Source organism: Rutidosis leptorrhynchoides, chromosome 9, assembly GCF_046630445.1.
Source record: "Rutidosis leptorrhynchoides isolate AG116_Rl617_1_P2 chromosome 9, CSIRO_AGI_Rlap_v1, whole genome shotgun sequence".
NCBI classification, from domain to species: Eukaryota; Viridiplantae; Streptophyta; class Magnoliopsida; order Asterales; family Asteraceae; genus Rutidosis; species Rutidosis leptorrhynchoides.
Window position 1 is genome coordinate 249,153,064 of NC_092341.1, and position 19,660 is coordinate 249,172,723.

Below are 19,660 nucleotides of genomic sequence, written 5' to 3' on the forward strand. Positions count from 1 at the left end.
TCAAATACAACTTTTAATTACTATATTATTAAAATATACTCATAAGTAATATTACATATAAGTATGAATATATTATATTATATTAACAATTTTTATATAAATATTCATATAAAACAAATTAGGTATTTTAATATATATATATATATATATATATATATATATATATATATATATATATATATATATATATATATATATAACTATATAAATAATAATCATTTACAAATATATATACAAATTAAATAAATATATATAAAGTTATAATAAATGAAATTGTTCGATTACGATTATATGTATTAATGAATACCCAAATGATATAGGTTCGTGAATCCAAGGCTAACCCTGCATTGTTCAGTTGTCCAATATCGTCATATGTATTTTTACTACAAAATACAATACCGTGAGTTTCATTTGCTCCCCTTTTAAATGCTTTTGCAATCTATATTTTTGGAACTGAGAATACATGCGCTGCTTTTATAAATGTTTGACGAAATAGACACAAGTACTTGAAACTACATTGTATGGTTGGATTACTATACCGAATATCGCCCCTTCAAGTCTAGTAACCTAAGAATTAGGGAAATGGCCCCTAATTGACGCGAATCCTAAAGATAGATCTATGGGCCTAACAAACCCCATTCTGGAATTTGGAATGCTTTAGTACTTCGATTTAAATGGTGATTGCGATTGCCAATATATATATGGCATACTTGCGAGTATGCGGGGGAATATTCTATATGCATTATGTTAATGTCGGTTACCAGGTGTTCATCATACGAATGGATTTTTATACACTTGCGAGTGTAATGTTATTTGTGAAAAATGAGAATCTTGTGGTCTATTAAAATGATGGAAATGATTGTTATGATAAACTAATGAACTCACCAACCTTTTGGTTGACACTTTAAAGCATGTTTATTCTCAGGTATTAAGGAAATCTTCCGTTGTGCATTTGCTCATATTAGAGATATTACTTGGGGTCATTCATGACATATTTCAAAAGACGTTGCATTCGAGTCGTCGAGTTCATCAAGATTATTATTAAGTCAATTATAGTTGGATATATTATGAAATGGTATGCATGCCATTAACTGTCGATGTAATGAAAGTTTGTCTTTTAAAAACGAATGCAATATTTGTAAAATGTATCATATAGAGGTCAAGTACCTCGCGATGTAACCAAATGTAATGTATTTTTCCAGATGGATTAGGACGAGTCGCTTCAACGACTTGGAGCAAGGACGCACTGAACGAGAATAGCGCCAGCACGAGATTAGAAGAAACCATAATCGGCAAACCATCCATACACGCCTTGCGACCATAGGGGAGTACTACGTCTTCACCACTTTTTCAATAGAATATACGCAATATACTAGACCACTTTAAACACTAAGTGTGGTATTAACAACCCCATTAACATCAACTTTTAATAACAAAACGTCTTTTTCAAAACCTAAGCGTGGGATACGTCGTATCCTGAACATTGAGGACAATGTTATTTTAAAGTGTGGGATAGATATTGCATATAACGATTCTCACAATATCCTCAAGTGTTTATAAAACTAAATTTTTCACAAAATTTAAAACTTTTCAAGTTATAAAACACTTAGGAATTACAAAATTCTATAAATGTCAAAAAGTTTTTGTTACAAAATAGACAAAAGAGTAAAACAAGGTCAAAACTTTTTGCAAAAACCAAACTAAATTTTCCAAAAGAGCATTGCATAACGAAAGGCGCAATTCGACCCATTATAATTGTTGTGAGGCACCCCAACTGTAATGACCCGGAATTTTCCGACCAAATTATACTTATGAGATTAATATTTACATAAATTAAACCATACCAACATGATAAGCAATCCATCCAGGCCTAGCCTGGGTGGCCACCAGCACTTTCAGTGAAGGGGAGGTCTCGGGTTCAATCCTAAGGGGTGCCCGCATTTAATGACCAAACTGGAGAATGCCTTACCTGGTAGCGGTGGAGGGCTGGCTTGCCGTTTACCCGGGGTTTACCTGCGGTGGGGGGGCCAATGTGCTCTGGCCCATAGTGGGGTTCCTCGTAAAAAAAAAAAAAAACATGATAAGCAATCCAAATTGTTGAGACTTGTGTTTTTGAAAAGAGTTTTACACAACGTTTGACCGTCCAATATGACCGATGATATCACAAACTATATAACATACGATAATTATACGTTTGTGTATATATATGTATTTATATATATTTAACATGATCTAAGGATGGTTTAACATCTCATTGTGTACTAATGACAATGAGTTATAAGTATATTTTGAAACTACTAACTTAAGATTTCAAAACGATAACTATACGTAACATTCTTTGATATATATACTTATAATCTATAATGCTTATACATGTATCGTATATATAATGTATTTAATCACTTTTTAAGGACTTAAATACATAAAACAATATAAGTATATTCACAAAAGATAGCTATATTTGAATTCTCGTTCCGTTTCCTCAAGATTTCTATACGTATATCTAGGGTATATGTACCCGTATCATACCCAGCTTCTATACGTATTTACTATTGGTATATACACATCAAATCAACATCCTAATCAACATTATTACTGCCCTAGATATGAGGTAACTAGGATTTGTCAAGTAGTATGAATTATTAGTAAGAAAACAAAATTAGGAATCCTTTTCTTTCTTTATAAACTAAAAACGTTTTTATAAATGAACACCATTTTTTCACTCCATTTTCTCATACCTACACCCTCATTTCTCTCTCAAAATACTCCTAACTTCATACTTGATTATCTCCAAGAATTTTCTCCATCATTTAGCTTCAATTACAAGCCTTAAACACCATAAGAAAACTCTTTCAAGAACATATCAAAATAACCACCCATTTGAAGAAGTTTACTTCCAACCTTTTGATCTAACTCCACCACTCTTTGATTTCAAGATTATTTCTTATCTTTTGCAGTAACTTTGTCCAAGTAACTTGAGGTAGTAACCTTGTTCATAATCTTATTCAATTCATATTCATATAGCTATCTTATTTTGTGGTATAAAATTTTAACAACAAGAACATAGTTTGAATGATTTCAAACTTGTTCGCAAACTAAATAGATCCTTCTAACTTGACTTTTAAAACACTTCAAGACCTTTAATATATCATAATGATATGCTAACCTAACAAGATATAACTTGGTTTTACAAAGAACATCTTAAAAACTGAATCTACGTCGTCGGAGTGCAACCGGGGGCTGTTTTGGGTTGGATAATTAAAAACCATCTTGAACTTTGAATTGGAAGTTAATGTTCTGGAAAAATGATATTTCTTATAAATATGTTAACACGTAAAAATTTCATGGTTTAACTCAAAGTGTAAGTATTTTTAGAAAAATGATCATTAAATGTTGTTTTTATGATGGAAAATGATCACTTTCATAAGTTTCACCAAAATTTAACCTATAACCTATGATTTCGAATACTACGACTAAAACAAGATTGGGTATTTTCAGTTCATATTCTTAAAATTTGACTCGATCCAAGGAAGTAGCAAGTTGAACCAACAAAAACGGAGTTGTAATGAAGAAACTACGACTAAAACAAGATTGGGTATCCGAAGCTAGTTTAGCTACGAAAATATTTGGAGAAAAAGTAAAGTAATCATATCTTTTCTAATTAATATGATATTTTATATATAATTACTTATGATTTGATTTTATATATTTCAGGACCACCCGTAAACAACACGAGAAGATTAATCATAAGACCTCATGATTGTACGCAACACGTCATTTGACAACACGGTACTTTATGTACGCAACACGTCATTTGACAACATGGTACCATGGGTCGAGATTAATTCTGATCAATACGAATACGATGGGGTCTTTATTTATTTTATTTAAGCAACTAATTGTGGACCACTAACATCGGACTGCTAACTACGTACTAAGAAAATATTAAAAGTATATATATATATGTAACGATTACTTAAAAAGAAAATATGTTGATATATTATATATATGGTTAGGTTCGTGATATCTATCGGAGACCAAGTCGAATTAAATACCTTCAAGGCAAAAGTGAGTTTCATTTGCTCCCTTTTTAATTGCTTTTGCAATATATATTTTTGGGCTGAGAATACATGCGCTGCTTTTATAAATATTTACAAAATAGACACAAGTACTTAAAAATATATTCTACGTTGAGTTGTACCACTGGCATATTTCCCTCTAGCTTGGTAACTACTATTTACATGGGTATTGTAAACGCGAATCCTGTTGATAGATCTATCGGGCCTGACAACCCCAACCGGACTGGACGAGCAGTATTCAACGGTTGCACAGTACTTCATTTTGGTGATTACACTTGGTACGGTGTAGTGAGATTTCATAATAAAGGGAATATACGACGTTGATTAAATGTTAAGTATGGTTACCAAGTGCTCAACCACTTAGAATGCTTTACATACACTTGCGAGTGTATTATTTTTATGATTATGAAATCTTGTGGTCTATTAACATATTGAAATGATTGTTATGATAAACCTATGAACTCACCAACCTTTTGGTTGACACTTTAAAGCATGTTTATTTTCAGGTACGAATTAAGTCTTCCGCTGTGCATTTGCTCAATATAAGGACATTACTTGGAGCCGATCATCGCAATGTGACCAAATGTTGATGACTTCGTCCAGGTGGATTAGGACGGGTCCTTTCAGTTGGTATCAGAGTGGTGGTCGTAGCGAACCAGGTCTTGCATTAGTGTGTCTAACTAGTAGTTGTTAGGATGCATTAATGAGTCTGGACTTCGACCGTGTCTACATGTCAAAAGTTTTGCTTATCATTTCTAGTCGGAAATCATCTGCTTATCATCCTTAGGAAATTACCTGCTTATCATTCATAAGTCTAGACACATTTTACTGCATTTACTGCATTGATAGTGTATAGACGAATTCTTATCTTAGCATATCTGTTATTACGAACTTTGACTGATATCTTTTCAAAGATTCTCCGTAATTTACGAGATTTTGATATTATATATACATATGTAAATTATGTATTGAAGAGTACCAAATCTAACTCCTAAAATCTATTCCATACCAGAAATTTATTTTCCCCATTATACAAGATGGATTCCGCATCTAGTTCGAATTCTTCAGATTCCGACAGTTATGCCGATATGGATTTCCATTCGGGCTCCGAAAGCAGCGTCACCGGAATGGATCAACCAATTTCCCATCATCTATTCTGGATGAATTAGGGATGGGTTCGTAATATACTAAATCACTGGAGACAAGAAGAAGGTGATCCATTCCATCCACCAAATTGCCCTCTTGGCGATGAACCTGAAGCACTTACCGGCGAATCTATTCGAAACACCATTTTCTCTCTCATTTCTAGAGTATCTCGTCACGATTATATACTATCCCATATTACAAATCTTGTTCATTCGCTCGCTCCAACCGCCAATCATCCCGGTGTACTAGCAGAAGTTAACGAACTTCGCGCTCGCGTGACGGCTTTGGAGAACATGGTGCGAAGGTTGCAAACACCAGCAGCAGCACTAGCAGTAGCACCAGCAGCATAATCAGCACCACCATCAATAACATCAACAATACAATCATCACCACTAACAAACAACATCCGCATCACACGTCTCGACATCATAATCTGTCCCACAAACATCAACATCATACGCACCTTAGATACCAAGGAGTACCAACAATAATGAACGATGAAGTATTGATCCATAACTTCATTGATATTCTGCGAAGAATATGTGGTTTCAAAAAGTTTTAGAGATTTCTTATTCTAGCTCAAACCGAAAAGCAAATGAGATTAATATTATATTAACTTATTAAATTCATGATTTCATCTGAAGAAAATATATATGTATATATGTTTTCATAAAGATTGTAATTAAAAGTTCTTTTGTTCAAAATATTAATGGTGAAATTTTTTTTTAACGGGTAGGTAATACCCGAGGAATAATTAGATTTCATCTTAATAAGTTACATTGTACATTCGTCGAAGCTGATTCAACAGTCATTTACTATCCTACTTACAACCACCGATATACGTATCCGTTCACCGCAGAATAATCATTTTCATTCAATTTCATATTTAGATTTTGACTTCCCAGAATTCAACAAGTGGCATATGAAGAAAACATATGACAAAATAAAATCTGTTAGAAACAAACAAATTAACTATGAAAAATTTTGTTAAGAATCCACGCTAACTGTTCCAGCTAACTGTTCCTAGCTAACTGATTACATTTTATTTATCGCAGTTTATTTATCGCAATTTAATTATCGCACTTTTATTTATCGTCATTTAATTTCTGTAATTATTTTACGCACTTTAAATATCGGGACACGTATACAATGTTTTGACATATCATATCGACGCATCTATATATATTATTTGGAATCACCATAGACACTCTATATGCAGTAATGATCGAGTTCTCTATACAGGGTTGAGGTTGATTCTACAATAATATATATAGTTTGAGTTGTGATCGAGTCTGAGACGTATACGGGTCACGACACGTATTAATTAATTCGTATATTATATATTAAACTATATATGAATTATTGGACTGTTACTGTGGACTATCGACTGTGGACTAATGACATTGGACAATTAAAATGAATTAAAATATTGATTATAACATATGAAACTAAACATTTCTTCAAGAATGCCACTTGATTTCATCTTAAACCTCATTGTATCTCGATGATTACAATCAGCGTTCAAATCTATCATGATTCTTAAAAACACCTCAATCGAGAGGATAAACCAACCGCACTTCATCTACGGAAGAAAAGATTGATGCATATAGTTATGCACCTGAAAAACCCTCGGAAACTGAGTAAACGTTTGACACGTATCTGTTCTAGTTCCTTTGACAATGTTATTACCGAAGATCGTTTTGCAATCCCTTTCTAAAGTAGCTAATTTTTTCACAGCTCCAGCAAGTCAACTCCGACTTTTCATCCGAAACAACTTTATTATAACCGCGATATATATGCGTACTCTTTATTGTCACAGCTCCAGCAGCATAAACAGTACCACCATCAGCAACACCAACAGTACCATCACCACCTCCAACAACAACATCCACATCCCACACCGCAACATCACAATCTGTATCTCAAACATCAACGTCATACGTCCTGTAAATATCCAGGAATATCAACAACAACAAACGATGAAGTATTAATTCATAAATTTCATTGAAGAGATATCTCTGCGGCAGTTATGTAATCTCCAAAATCTTAGAGATTATTTAATTCTGACCATAAATCGGATGAGTGAACGGAGATGGTAAAGTAGAAACTTTGATCGAAAATGGTGTACGATTTACAAGCTAGAATTGTTTTACCAACAGCGTCAACAGGACCGTAGCATCATCAACACAGTCAGTGCCGTCAGTATCGTCAGAATCAACAGCACCTGTAACATCACAAACTCTGTCAGTTCAAGATTTATTGTGGACATCATTACGAATCAACAACAAATATATTGTATCAACGAGTTATGAAGTATTAACTCATTTCCAATCGAAAGATTTATATGTATATTTTATATGTATAAATTTTTAAACCATAATAAATCTTCCCATACTAAGCTATCATGTGTGAATCTTAACTACTCAGTTAATTCAAATTACAAATATGCAATGATGTACGTCCTTCGTCCGCAACTTAACCATCGTTAATTACAATCTCTGTCTCAATTCAATAAAAATCCAATTCATAATAAATCAAGTGTATTATTCGAATATATGTTTGATTTTACACTTTCATCATCGATGTACTCGAAACTTTTCAAATAACATCATTCGTACCTTGCGAAGTTCACAAGAATTTCACGAAAACCAACAAATAACAAAGTAATGATTCATAATTTCAATATTATTGAAGAAATACTTATGCAATTTATAAAGTTTTAGGGATTACTCAATTCTAGTTCCAACCATAAAACAAATGAGTTTAATTTAATATTAACTCATCAAATCTATATTACATCTAAAGAAAATATACACATATATTTTCATAAAGACTGTAATAAACTTCTTTTGTACAAAATATTAATTGTGAAAATTTTTTAACGGGTAGGTAATATCCAAGAGATATATAAATTCACAATTAATATATTACATTTTTCGAAACTGATTCAGCAATCATCAACTATACTCCCTACTTTCACAACAATATCCATTCTTTCATATAAATCAAAACAATCATACTCATTCAAATTCAATTACATATTCTGATTTTGAAATCGCATAATTCAATTCGAAATATAACCAGTATCATCACTCTTAGATTCTTATATCTTTTAAAGCTATACTTTGACTTCAAAACTGTGTTAGAACATAATATGTATTAACGATTACAATATGTGCTCAAACCCTACGAAATTCCTGAAGACACTTCAACTAAGGAACAATCGAGATGATGATCGAACCACATGTTACCCACAGTTATACACCTGAAAAACTCTCAAAACCCAAGTCATAGTTCGACACGTATTCGTGTTAGACCCTTTGGCATTTACTAGCTAAAATAACTTTTCAATTCCATTTCAAAATAGACAGTTTTGTCACAGCTCCAGCAAGTCAACTTCGACTTCTCAATCAAAACAGTCTTATTATAACCTCGATAGATACGTTGCCCTTTCGCCAACATTACCGGGGGAATCGTTTATATTCACCACATTAGCAATAAACTTACCAACAACTTCACTGATATTAGACTTTCCAAAAAAAAAAAATCATTATAATTATCGAAACCCTATCATATACTCATTCGTTCCTTATAACAAGAATTGCCATACCAATTATTGAGAATCAGCAATCAGTATTTTGAAACCTCGCAGCATGTCTACATCAACAATTACATATACACACAATGTCTACCTCAAAGACTTACATTCTTTGAATGAGAAATTTCTGAAAAACACCCTAAACTGCGAACTAGTTCTCGAAATTTTGAAAAATGCTGATGAAGCAGCAAAAACTGTAAACGACTTTAACAGTAAAAAGTTGGATGATAAAGGATAGTATATTGGCAAAGCTCAGAAAAAGAGAAGCTTTGGAACTGGAAAATGGATTGAGCAAAGTATGAAGGAGGCTGTGGACAAATCACAAAGGCTGAACCTGCCTTCAAAGAATCCAAATGATTCAGTACTTGCTGAAGTCATTAACGAATACCTTGCTCCTGACTCTAAACCCCTGCGGACAATATCCTTCATCATCCTCTGATATTAGACATTCTAAGATATCATCGTATCTTTCATTATAAATATCATCCATACTTCTGAAGATATTTTTATAATTATTCTTATCTGAAATCATTTACCTCTTCGCGCAATCTATATTATATCATAAAAGAAACTATTTTAGTTTCTAAATTCTGAAACATTCAAGTTTAAAATAGGAATATTCTTGAAGAAGTGTTGGGAGCTGAAGCATGAGTTAGTATAATATAATGACACTTGATCAACGTGATTATATTACAGTAATTCATGCTGAGTTTCTAAATGGAACATGATGATTCACAGATCATAACGTCATCATGTGCTATGTTACACAACTCTTGTATTATCTTTGATCTCTAAATATCAAGAAAATATTTCTTGATGATTCGGCCTTTTCCGAGGTATTCTGGTAATTTGACAAGTCAAGATCGTGCCATTACAATTTCCTTCCTAGAACATTAACAATGTTCATTCTGAAATTTATATCTGTGAATTCTGGACCATTACAAGCGATGCTTAATTGCAAGAAGAAGAAACGAAAGGACAAAGCTCCGAACTAGAAATGGGAGTATAAATCATAGCAAATAGAAGAGAGCATTAACTGTGGATGACAATGATTATAGAAGAAGCAAGGACTTTGAAATATAAGGGAAGATATAAAAACAACAACCCAGAAATCACAAACCGTATATATCAATGCATATAGCAATATAAAGACACGGGAGAATTAAAAACACTATAAAACCAAGAGTATAGTAGAAGTAAATAGATTCTTCCGGAGGCAGATGAAAAAGAAGAGCGACAGATATGAAAGTGAGGAGTATATCAAGAATCAGCACTGGATGAAGCATATTGACAAATACTTTAAAATATGAGTTGAGAAGGTGTGAGTTGTAAGAAAACAAATGAGGTGGATTTATAGTGAAATATCCGACAGAGAAATCAAAATGGATTATCGCATTAATTCGAAGAGGATCATAATTTCCTTAATCGCCGAATAATCAAATCCAATATAGATTACAAAGATTTTCTTTTCGGAGATCAATCGTGATGACGTCAAAAGATACGACGAATCACTATTATCTTATTTCATTCATTTACGATAACTTCACTAACACGCTTCGAGTAATCGAATTATTTTATCCATTCTTCTTGAACATGATAAAACTCTATAATCATTATAATAACATTCTCATTGTTAGTCATGACGACCTCTATCAAATTACGGGGACGAAATTTCTTTAACGGGTAGGTACTGTGACGACCCGGAAATTTTCGACCAAATTTAAACTTTAATCTTTATATTATTCCAACACGATAAGCAAAGTTTGTTAAGTTAAATCTCAAGAATTTTAAACTGTGTTCATACATTCATTATAACCTCGACCAAATTCCGACGATTCACTAACCGTTATATATAAAAAGATATGTATATGTATATATATATATATATATATTATAACTTGAGAATATTAATAAAGTATTAAACGTATAATACTTTACACGAACGTATTTGTTTCAATATGATTTTCGACGAAATTAAAAAAAATATATTAAATGATTGAATTATCAGAAACATTGAATTATGATTACAAGTCTCTGTTGAGAGGTCCACTATGATTTGAGAAAATCTATTCCTCTTAACGATATTCAAAATAATTTGTAAAGCTATTTATAAATAAAAACAAAAAGTATCATTTACGAAAGTTAGACAAAAGTTAGTGGAGAATTGGTTTCCATAATATTCTATTAATCTATTTTCAAACGTACAAAGACGTTTTCAGTTTAAAAAGAACTTTATTATTAAAACGTATATAACTTTTATAAATATCTAGAATCACTTTTGACAACTCATTACTTAACCAGTATAATAAATATAACGATATTTATATTTTATTTCATTAAATATATATAACGATTTAAATTAATATTATATATATTTATACGCGTATTATACATACATAGTTTTTATACTTTTACTATACTTTAACTTTACCTTTACTTTACTTTTATTTTACTTTAACTTTAATAATTTATACTTTAATAATTCACTTTAATAATTCATACTTTAATAATTCACTTTAATAATTCACTTTAATAATTCATACTTTAATAATTCACTTTAATAATTCACTTTAATAATTCATACTTTAATAATTCACTTTAATAATTCATACTTTAATAATTCACTTTAATAATTCAAAAATCTATTATAAATAGAATTCAATAGGTTTCATTATTTCATAGAAACTTGAAAATATATTTCTCTAAACTCTCTCAATCGAATTACATATATATATATATTTTCTTTGTATTATTTCAAGATATTATTAGTATACATAAAATACTACGATGGAGTTATACTCAGACGATTTCAAAATAAGTTTTCAAACGGGATAGAGCTAAGAAAATTATGGGTTATAGCTATGGAGGTTATGGGTATTGATCGAGGGTATTGCTCGTGAGGTCAACCTAACGTTTATCATTTTCGTTGCGTCTACGTACTTTCCTGCAATATTGAATCACAATATTGATACGTTCGTGAATCTGAGACAAACCCTGCACTTGTTCAATGCCGTCATATACATAATTGCTACGAAATACAGTATTGTGAGTTTCATTTGCTCCCTTTTTAAATGCTTTTGCATTATATATTTTTTTGGGCTGAGAATACATGCGTATTTTATAACTGTTTTACAAAATAGGCACAAGTACTAAAACTAATTCTACGTGGGTTTAAACCAGAAATATACCCTTAGCTTGGTAACATTAAACTACTTGTCTATGTACGGTAGGCGCGAATCCTAAAGATAGATCTATTGGGCCTGACAAACCCCATCCTGACTATGGGATGCTTTAGTACTTCGAGGTTTATATAACACACCTAATTCGGTGTACTTTCAGAGGGTAAAACATGAACGTTAAGGCTTGTTACCGGGTGCCTACAACTTATAGAATACTTTTATACACTTGCGAGTGTACATATATTTATAAACGGAAATCTTGTGGTCTATTAATATATTGAAATGATTGTTATGATAAACCTATGAACTCACCAACCTTTTGGTTGACACTTTAAAGCATGTTTATTCTCAGGTATTAAAGAAATCTTCCGCTGTGCATTAGCTCATTTTAAGGATATTACTTGGAGTCATTCATGGCATATTTTGAAAGACGTTGCATTCGAGTCATTGAGTTCATCAAGATTATTATTAAGCCAATTATAGTTGGATGTATTATGAAATGGTGTGCATGCCGTCAACTTTCGTTGTAAAGAAAGTTTGTCTTTTAAAAACGAATGCAATGTTTGTAAAATGTATCATATAGAGGTCAAATACCTCGCGATGTAATCAACTATTGTGAATCGTTTATAATGAATATGAACGGGTCCTTTCAGTTGGTATCAGAGCGGTGGTCTTAGCGAACCAGGTCTGCATTAGTGTGTCTAACTGATAGTCGTTAGGATGCATTAGTGAGTCTGGACTTCGACCGTGTCTGCATGTCAAAAGTTTTGCTCATCATTTTTGTCGAAAATTACCTGCTTATCATTCTTAGTCTAGATACATCTTATTGCATTGTTTGCATGAATAGTGTATAGACAAAATTTATATCTTAGCGTATCTGCTAATTCATATCTTAGCGTATCTGTTACTGTAAACTTTGCCTGACATATTCCGTAAATTCCTCCGTAATCTACGAAACCTTTTGCTCTATATAATTAGAATACCACCCGATAGCCGGAAAATCATTTCATATCGAAAAAATTCTTTATTCAATCGTATGAAATGGAATTCGTCATTAGTTCAAGTCCCTCGGATTCCGAAGTGGAATCCCACTCAAGTTCCGAAAGCAGTGTGACCGGAATGGATCAACCAATTAGTCATCATCTATTCTGGATGAATTGGGGATGGGTTCGTAGCCTCCTTAATCATTGGAGACAAGAAGAAGGTGATCCCTTCCATCCACCACATTGCCCTCTTGGCGAAGAATCTGAAGCACTTACCGGCGAACCTATCCGAAACACCATTTTCTCTCTTATTTCTAGAGTATCTCGTCACGATTACATACTACACCAAATTCTAGATTTTATTTATCCGCTCGTCCAAACCGACAATCACCCCGGTGTAATAGTAGAAGTCAACGAGCTTCACGCTCGGGTAGTGGCTTTGGAGAATATGGTGCAAAGGTTACAAACACCAGCAGCAGCACCAGCAGCATAAACAGTACCACCATCAGCAACACCAACAGTACCATCACCACCTCCAACAACAACATCCACATCCCACACCGCAACATCACAATCTGTATCTCAAACATCAACGTCATACGTCCTGTAAATATCCAGGAATATCAACAACAACAAACGATGAAGTATTAATTCATAAATTTCATTGAAGAGATATCTCTGCGGCAGTTATGTAATCTCCAAAATCTTAGAGATTATTTAATTCTGACCGTAAATCGGATGAGTGAACGGAGATGGTAAAGTAGAAACTTTGATCGAAAATGGTGTACGATTTACAAGCTAGAATTGTTTTACCAACAGCGTCAACAGGACCGTAGCATCATCAACACAGTCAGTGCCGTCAGTATCGTCAGAATCAACAGCACCTGTAACATCACAAACTCTGTCAGTTCAAGATTTATTGTGGACATCATTACGAATCAACAACAAATATATTGTATCAACGAGTTATGAAGTATTAACTCATTTCCAATCGAAAGATTTATATGTATATTTTATATGTATAAATTTTTAAACCATAATAAATCTTCCCATACTAAGCTATCATGTGTGAATCTTAACTACTCAGTTAATTCAAATTACAAATATGCAATGATGTACGTCCTTCGTCCGCAACTTAACCATCGTTAATTACAATCTCTGTCTCAATTCAATAAAAATCCAATTCATAATAAATCAAGTGTATTATTCGAATATATGTTTGATTTTACACTTTCATCATCGATGTACTCGAAACTTTTCAAATAACATCATTCGTACCTTGCGAAGTTCACAAGAATTTCACGAAAACCAACAAATAACAAAGTAATGATTCATAATTTCAATATTATTGAAGAAATACTTATGCAATTTATAAAGTTTTAGGGATTACTCAATTCTAGTTCCAACCATAAAACAAATGAGTTTAATTTAATATTAACTCATCAAATCTATATTACATCTAAAGAAAATATACACATATATTTTCATAAAGACTGTAATAAACTTCTTTTGTACAAAATATTAATTGTGAAAATTTTTTAACGGGTAGGTAATATCCGAGAGATATATAAATTCACAATTAATATATTACATTTTTCGAAACTGATTCAGCAATCATCAACTATACTCCCTACTTTCACAACAATATCCATTCTTTCATATAAATCAAAACAATCATACTCATTCAAATTCAATTACATATTCTGATTTTGAAATCGCATAATTCAATTCGAAATATAACCAGTATCATCACTCTTAGATTCTTATATCTTTTAAAGCTATACTTTGACTTCAAAACTGTGTTAGAACATAATATGTATTAACGATTACAATATGTGCTCAAACCCTACGAAATTCCTGAAGACACTTCAACTAAGGAACAATCGAGATGATGATCGAACCACATGTTACCCACAGTTATACACCTGAAAAACTCTCAAAACCCAAGTCATAGTTCGACACGTATCCGTGTTAGACCCTTTGGCATTTACTAGCTAAAATAACTTTTCAATTCCATTTCAAAATAGACAGTTTTGTCACAGCTCCAGCAAGTCAACTTCGACTTCTCAATCAAAACAGTCTTATTATAACCTCGATAGATACGTTGCCCTTTCGCCAACATTACCGGGGGAATCGTTTATATTCACCACATTAGCAATAAACTTACCAACAACTTCACTGATATTAGACTTTCCAAAAAAAAAAAAAAATCATTATAATTATCGAAACCCTATCATATACTCATTCGTTCCTTATAACAAGAATTGCCATACCAATTATTGAGAATCAGCAATCAGTATTTTGAAACCTCGCAGCATGTCTACATCAACAATTACATATACACACAATGTCTACCTCAAAGACTTACATTCTTTGAATGAGAAATTTCTGAAAAACACCCTAAACTGCGAACTAGTTCTTGAAATTTTGAAAAATGCTGATGAAGCAGCAAAAACTGTAAACGACTTTAACAGTAAAAAGTTGGATGATAAAGGATAGTATATTGGCAAAGCTCAGAAAAAGAGAAGCTTTGGAACTGGAAAATGGATTGAGCAAAGTATGAAGGAGGCTGTGGACAAATAACAAAGGCTGAACCTGCCTTCAAAGAATCCAAATGATTCAGTACTTGCTGAAGTCATTAACGAATACCTTGCTCCTGACTCTAAACCCCTGCGGAAAATATCCTTCATCATCCTCTGATATTAGACATTCTAAGATATCATCGTATCTTTCATTATAAATATCATCCATACTTCTGAAGATATTTTTATAATTATTCTTATCTGAAATCATTTACCTCTTCGCGCAATCTATATTATATCATAAAAGAAACTATTTTAGTTTCTAAATTCTGAAACATTCAAGTTTAAAATAGGAATATTCTTGAAGAAGTGTTGGGAGCTGAAGCATGAGTTAGTATAATATAATGACACTTGATCAACGTGATTATATTACAGTAATTCATGCTGAGTTTCTAAATGGAACATGATGATTCACAGATCATAACGTCATCATGTGCTATGTTACACAACTCTTGTATTCTCTTTGATCTCTAAATATCAAGAAAATATTTCTTGATGATTCGGCCTTTTCCGAGGTATTCTGGTAATTTGACAAGTCAAGATCGTGCCATTACAATTTCCTTCCTAGAACATTAACAATGTTCATTCTGAAATTTATATCTGCGAATTCTGGACCATTACAAGCGATGCTTAATTGCAAGAAGAAGAAACGAAAGGACAAAGCTCCGAACTAGAAATGGGAGTATAAATCATAGCAAATAGAAGAGAGCATTAACTGTGGATGACAATGATTATAGAAGAAGCAAGGACTTTGAAATATAAGGGAAGATATAAAAACAACAACCCAGAAATCACAAACCGTATATATCAATGCATATAGCAATATAAAGACACGGGAGAATTAAAAACACTATAAAACCAAGAGTATAGTAGAAGTAAATAGATTCTTCCGGAGGCAGATGAAAAAGAAGAGCGACAGATATGAAAGTGAGGAGTATATCAAGAATCAGCACTGGATGAAGCATATTGACAAATACTTTAAAATATGAGTTGAGAAGGTGTGAGTTGTAAGAAAACAAATGAGGTGGATTTATAGTGAAATATCCGACAGAGAAATCAAAATGGATTATCGCATTAATTCGAAGAGGATCATAATTTCCTTAATCGCCGAATAATCAAATCCAATATAGATTACAAAGATTTTCTTTTCGGAGATCAATCGTGATGACGTCAAAAGATACGACGAATCACTATTATCTTATTTCATTCATTTACGATAACTTCACTAACACGCTTCGAGTAATCGAATTATTTTATCCATTCTTCTTGAACATGATAAAACTCTATAATCATTATAATAACATTCTCATTGTTAGTCATGACGACCTCTATCAAATTTCGGGGACGAAATTTCTTTAACGGGTAGGTACTGTGACGACCCGGAAATTTTCGACCAAATTTAAACTTTAATCTTTATATTATTCCAACACGATAAGCAAAGTTTGTTAAGTTAAATCTCAAGAATTTTAAACTGTGTTCATACATTCATTATAACCTCGACCAAATTCCGACGATTCACTAACCGTTATATATAAAAAGATATGTATATGTATATATATATATATATATATATATATATATATATATATATATATATATATATTATAACTTGAGAATATTAATAAAGTATTAAACGTATAATACTTTACACGAACGTATTTGTTTCAATATGATTTTTGACGAAATTAAAAAAAATATATTAAATGATTGAATTATCAGAAACATTGAATTATGATTACAAGTCTCTGTTGAGAGGTCCACTATGATTTGAGAAAATCTATTCCTCTTAACGATATTCAAAATAATTTGTAAAGCTATTTATAAATAAAAACAAAAAGTGTCATTTACGAAAGTTAGACAAAAGTTAGTGGAGAATTGGTTTCCATAATATTCTATTAATCTATTTTCAAACGTACAAAGACGTTTTCAGTTTAAAAAGAACTTTATTATTAAAACGTATATAACTTTTATAAATATCTAGAATCACTTTTGACAACTCATTACTTAACCAGTATAATAAATATAACGATATTTATATTTTATTTCATTAAATATATATAACGATTTAAATTAATATTATATATATTTATACGCGTATTATACATACATAGTTTTTATACTTTTACTATACTTTAACTTTACCTTTACTTTACTTTTATTTTACTTTAACTTTAATAATTTATACTTTAATAATTCACTTTAATAATTCATACTTTAATAATTCACTTTAATAATTCATACTTTAATAATTCACTTTAATAATTCACTTTAATAATTCATACTTTAATAATTCACTTTAATAATTCATACTTTAATAATTCACTTTAATAATTCAAAAATCTATTATAAATAGAATTCAATAGGTTTCATTATTTCATAGAAACTTGAAAATATATTTCTCTAAACTCTCTCAATCGAATTACATATATATATTTTCTTTGTATTATTTCAAGATATTATTAGTATACATAAAATACTACGATGGAGTTATACTCAGACGATTTCAAAATAAGTTTTCAAACGGGATAGAGCTAAGAAAATTATGGGTTATAGCTATGGAGGTTATGGGTATTGATCGAGGGTATTGCTCGTGAGGTCAACCTAACGTTTATCATTTTCGTTGCGTCTACGTACTTTCCTGCAATATTGAATCACAATATTGATACGTTCGTGAATCTGAGACAAACCCTGCACTTGTTCAATGCCGTCATATACATAATTGCTACGAAATACAGTATTGTGAGTTTCATTTGCTCCCTTTTTAAATGCTTTTGCATTATATATTTTTTTGGGCTGAGAATACATGCGTATTTTATAACTGTTTTACAAAATAGGCACAAGTACTAAAACTAATTCTACGTGGGTTTAAACCAGAAATATACCCTTAGCTTGGTAACATTAAACTACTTGTCTATGTACGGTAGGCGCGAATCCTAAAGATAGATCTATTGGGCCTGACAAACCCCATCCTGACTATGGGATGCTTTAGTACTTCGAGGTTTATATAACACACCTAATTCGGTGTACTTTCAGAGGGTAAAACATGAACGTTAAGGCTTGTTACCGGGTGCCTACAACTTATAGAATACTTTTATACACTTGCGAGTGTACATATATTTATAAACAGAAATCTTGTGGTCTATTAATATATTGAAATGATTGTTATGATAAACCTATGAACTCACCAACCTTTTGGTTGACACTTTAAAGCATGTTTATTCTCAGGTATTAAAGAAATCTTCCGCTGTGCATTAGCTCATTTTAAGGATATTACTTGGAGTCATTCATGGCATATTTTGAAAGACGTTGCATTCGAGTCATTGAGTTCATCAAGATTATTATTAAGCCAATTATAGTTGGATGTATTATGAAATGGTGTGCATGCCGTCAACTTTCGTTGTAAAGAAAGTTTGTCTTTTAAAAACGAATGCAATGTTTGTAAAATGTATCATATAGAGGTCAAATACCTCGCGATGTAATCAACTATTGTGAATCGTTTATAATGAATATGAACGGGTCCTTTCATTAATGGCCAAAAGTTTGATGATAAAGAAAGGAGTGTTGGGAACGCTCGATAGAAAATTTAGTACCGAAAAGCGGATTATGCGAAACTATGAAGAAAGCCGTGGACAAATCACAAAGAATAAGTTTGCCTTCAAAGAATCCAAATGATTCTGTGCCTGCTGAAATCGTTACCAAACATCTTATTTCTCATTCTAAACCTTCACAGACAAATCTTCTTCATCATCCATTGATATTAGAAATTCTAAGATATTCTCGTATGTTCAATTATAAATATCCTCCATATTTCTGGCGATATTTTCACAACTATTCTTATCTGAGATCATTTATCTTTCCGTAATATCTGCAACATAAAAGAAACTGTGTTAGTTTCTAAATTCTGAAACCTTCGAGTTTAAAATATGAATGTTTTGAAGTAGTGTTGGGAACTGAAGCATGGATTAGTATAATATAATGACACTTGATCAACGTCATTATATTACAGTAAGTCATGCTGAGTTTCTAATGAAGCATGATGATTCACAGTACCGTCATCATGTGCCATTTACACGACTCTTACATTCTATCTAAT